Genomic DNA, 5066 nt, shown 5'->3' with positions numbered 1-5066 from the left:
ATAATTCCATAACCTTGTCACAAACGCACTCACAAAAGGTTTTCCACAAACCTTGTCCTAACATATAATAAATAAAGGCAACATTGCATATGATGCAACCATGTCCAAATCTGATACGTGATAAAAAAAAAAAATGGACATGGCAGCAACATATGACTGAAGTAGATGGGCTCTTTGCATCTTCTGTTTTCGTAATTAAGGACATCAAAATAGTAAGGTTTAAATCTTCCATAGTAGTTAGCATCAAAATAGCTTTGAAGCAGACTGTAACGAAAATTCCAATTCCACTGATTTGCCTCTGCTCAAAGATGAGAACCAAAAAGGTTACTTCCCTTGTTGAGTATATTTTGTGACGTCGGAAACGGTAATAGATGACCAATCAAACCCGGGTACGACGAGTTTTGCATAGGATCGGAAGTAGTCGAATCCAGCTTGCATCACACGCTTCTTTGACTCCACTGCATTAGATGAGTTCTTGTATTTTGTAACAACTACACTCCGAAGTCGTTTGTGTCTACGCTTCATGCGCTGCAACTTCGCCCATTCCAGATTGGCCTGCCTTTTGTCATCTTCAATTTGGCCTTCAACAAATTCCAAACGTGCCCTTGCCCTTTGGATTTCATCAACAAGTTGAAGATGCCTCTCCTTTCAAAAACCAACAACTCTTTCAGACTCAAAACTTCCAACAAAATGGTCATTCTGTCTAGGAATGTGACATTGCTTGTTTGGTGACTCACTTGCGTGTCGAAGGCGGTCTTTGTTTGGAGGGGTGTTTATTATGCTCACATCAAACTTGGTTAGTAAATCCATTATTTGGGGGGAATGAGTTTGTTTGGTTGAGAGAGTATCAGTAGATGGAGGCAGATTCGGTGGAGGAGTGAGTTTTGTGGGGGAGGAGAATTTATATGAAAGGGGTGATAGTAATACCAAGAAAAGGCTTCCCTCCAAAAATATTTGGTGGACAATGTATAAATTAATTTTTGGTCTGATACAATATAAGTTTAATCCTAACTAGTTTGGTTGAGTTAACTAAGTAGATGTCACTTCCATTGAGTTTCTCTCAACCACTATCAGTGGTGTAAGGAGAGTGTGAGGTTGACATGCTTCAAAAGCAAAACCTGACACCTCTTTTAAAAAAATTCCCGCCAAAAAGTACATATGTTGACTACACACAAGCTTTTGTATGTTGGTCTATAAACCTATCTTCCCTTTCTGAAACGAACTTGCATATGCAATCCTCATCCTCCCAAAACAAAGAGGATTATTCAAGCATGTCAACCTCTTCAGGCGCCAACAATACAATCGAAGATGACAAATTGGAGTCGCAGGTTTTGTTTCCACATTCTACTCGCCGTCCCCTTCCTTTTTCAACATCATTTGGGAGTGAGGGGGACTCCGATGATCCATTAGAGGCAATACATGCAGTCAGTGGCAAGCTGGATTATAATTCGAGACTGATCAATTCATGGCACGAGAAATGTGTTGAAGACGAGGCAATTTTGGCTGATCTTAACATTAGAGTGAACAAAGCGTTCTCCCAAAAGAACAAGTACTTGAAGCTGAGTCATAAAAGGAAGCTGAAAGCTGAGGAGTTGGATACAGTAACGAATGATGAAATGAAAGGTTGTTTGATGAACCATATGCGAAGCAAAGAGCACCATAGTGAACTGGAGTTGGCATTCAACGAAGGATTCGACAAATTCCGAGCATTTGCGGCAACAACTCATACAAGTTATGATTGGAACTATGTGTCCCCTGATGCTGTGAGAGAGATACTAGACGATGGGGGTGACATGAATGAGCATAAGCACGTCAAAGCTGCTCGGAAGAAGCCGACCGATCCGAGTAAGTGATTGCAGCTACCGCTGTTCGGTTGGTTGAGGGTGACCGTGGTATTGCACATATACTCCCTTAATGTCATTATCTAATTTAAAATAACACAAATATGAGTTTCATTTGCTTCATATATAATTATTGGGACTATGTATTGCAAGTCATCATGTGTTATAATGTGTAACATTATATTTTGAAAATACGGACATATTATTCAATAAGCAGTCAATATCACAGCAAGCTGGGAATCAGTAAATGCTCCTTCTCATGTCCATTTACATTAAAGAGCTGGCGTAGTAATGTGTTCAAAAAAAAACTGACACGTGAGTCATAAGTAACATAACATGTGCTATACATTGTTTAGTGAATGGTTTATGGTATATATATATATATATATATAATAAAATTCAAAATATTGCTGAAGATTTATTTGGTCTATATCACTAGGGATATGAGTGGCCATAAGCATGTGAGACCTGCTAAGAAGAAGCTGACGAGTACGACCGAGTGATTGTGGCTACCGTTGTTCAGTTGGTTGGGGAGATCGTGGTATTGCTAAGAGGGAGCACATAATATGTTTTGCAATAAAATGTTCTTTTCTGTGTGGAATTATGAGTATTTATGTAAGTTAGTGTACCCTTTAATATTTGTCATTCAGTATCGAAATGTAATTGGCTGCAATGTTATGTTTCTTTTGTACACGCTGCTTTCTATTTGCTCTGTTCCAACAAAGTGCTTCAAGTATCCTTCAGTTACAAAAAATGTAATTGGCTGCAATGTTATGTTTTTTTTGTACACGCTGCTTTCTATTTGCTCTGTTCCAACAAAGTGCTTCAAGTATCCTTCAGTTACAAAAGTGTACAAAATCGTGCCCTTATTAACCAGTTGGAAAAAGTGGCTACTGCTGGAAATGATTACTGGTAATGGAAACAACAGAGTAACTGCTGGAAATGCTGCATTAGCCTGAGGATTTGAAAAATGAATCTCTGTTAAAGCATAATTCACCATAAACTGGCCATTTTACATGGTAAAAGTCATTGCTTCTTCACATAACTCAAAATTTCATACTTTATCAAATGTCTTTGAAAATTTATAAATAGGGAGAAGATGTAAAATTAACATGTCTCCAAATTTCATGGACGAATGAAACCAAGCAAATTTTCATTTCAATTACCAGTGGACATAGTAAGAGCTCATCGGAGGACATGAACAAAAACACAATACTATTCAAAAACTGAATCTTTAAACATCAATAACATGTCATTAATCTTCATAACAACCACATTTCGTGTAATACAAATATAAATCATTCAGTTGGTCCGTGCATCCTGTCAAAATCGTCGAATAATGGGTCACTACGATGTATTGGAGTTGATTCGTTGTTGGTCGACGGTGATGTCCTGCATAAACATCAAACACAAGCACATAAAAATTTTACCTATTCAAATTTTAGATGCTATTACAAATAGTGTTAGCATCTTACGGTGTGTTCAAGGCTGGGCATTGTCTTCTATCATGACCAATGTGTCCACACTCCCGACAGTGTCTAATCCCTCGCTTCATTGCCTTTTCCTTTGCTCCCGTTACTCCTTTCGACCTTCCTTTGCACCTCACTCTCTTATGGTCTTTCATATATTGTGTTTGAGAGCTGGACCCTCCAACTTCGTTATTACTTGGTCCATCCTTCAGCAACTTCAACTTCACCTGCAAACTTTTTTGAGTCTCTGACAGTACCTCACATCCTTCTTCACTCATTACTGCATCACAACATATCAATGCATTCCACTTACACAAAACATTGCCCAAATTGACACAAAATACGCATAGCCTAACTTCCAATTACACAAAATGCAAGCAAAATTTCATAAGTTACGTCATCTCTTGTGAAATAATCTGTTAAAAATAACATTAGAACCAATATGTTCAACTAAGAACACAAATGTAATTCAAACCACCAATTACAGAACTTCACCCAATATCCTCTCCAAATGCTTACTCCTAATGTCATTAAGCCTAAGTTTAGGTTCTTTTACCTACATTTCATAATTTTCCACCCCGACCAACAACAATGAACTAAGTATATTGAATATTCATAAGGAAATGACACATTATTGATTCCAAAAATGACGCATTATTGATGCCACAAATGACGAATTTCCCACCCTCACAAAAAATAAACCAAACCCAATAAAATCAATTCAGCAAGTGAACTTACCTCTCAAAATCAATCGGGACCTCTGAAGTCAGTCAGCTGGAAAGAATGTGGTGGACATTAGAGAAGACTCTTTGGTATTTGAGACTCCATCTCTACCAAAATCGAGGAACAACTGCTGCTGCGGCTTCTAGCTACAAAAAGAGATATGCTACTTTGCTTTCATCTGGAATCTTGTCAGCTGAATGAAAAAGAGAAGGGGTTTTCACTTGAGCCATAGAATCAAAACAGGGCAACAGCTAGGTAAGAGACATTCTTCGTAATACCCAGTTTACCATAGATCGCAGGCCTCCCAACGAGCTAATGACAATCGAGTGACTATACGGTTTGGGAGATTTGGATCCTTCTAATTGTGGGTTTGCTTTACATTCAAAAAGAGAAGATTGTGTTCTTCAATTTTTCAGAGAGAGGGAAAGAGGGGAAGAACTGAAGTTGGGTTTCTAACGGGTTAGATTTCAACCCGTCTACATGCACCCTCTTTTAAAAACTCACCGTTGGATGAAATCCAACGGCTCCCTTCAGTTGGCATTAACTTGTGTGATTAGGACTTACTATTTCGTTTTTTGTTTTTGTTTTGTTTTGTAATTTTATTTTATTCTTGTAATTTGTGATTTTTATTTGCTTTAACACCTTCATTTGTTATTATGACATTGCTTGTGTCTAAATTTTAAACATTAAGGACAATGTTCATGTAATAACCCAAAACAAAATATCAAAAAATTAGGATTTCTTTATTCTATCCAAAAGACGATTTTGCCCTCGCATATTTTAATGGGGGAAAATTTGACTTTTTAATCGAGAAAGAATTTGGGAATTCCGCTTGTGCCGCTGCGTAGAGCACGACGAAACGAGTCCGTAGACACTTCGGGGTCGTTTGGTACACAAGCTTGGCTTGGACTGGCTTGGACTAAATTTAGTACCATGTTTGTTTCATTTAATTCTAGTCTTAGATGGGATTGCTAATACCGGGCCCACCAAAAACAACTCATTAGGAGGGGACTACTAAGCCCATGTAGAAAGG

Source organism: Prunus dulcis, chromosome 4 (assembly GCF_902201215.1).
Source record: "Prunus dulcis chromosome 4, ALMONDv2, whole genome shotgun sequence".
Classification (NCBI taxonomy): Eukaryota; Viridiplantae; Streptophyta; class Magnoliopsida; order Rosales; family Rosaceae; genus Prunus; species Prunus dulcis.
Note: the sequence above shows the minus strand (reverse complement) of the source record.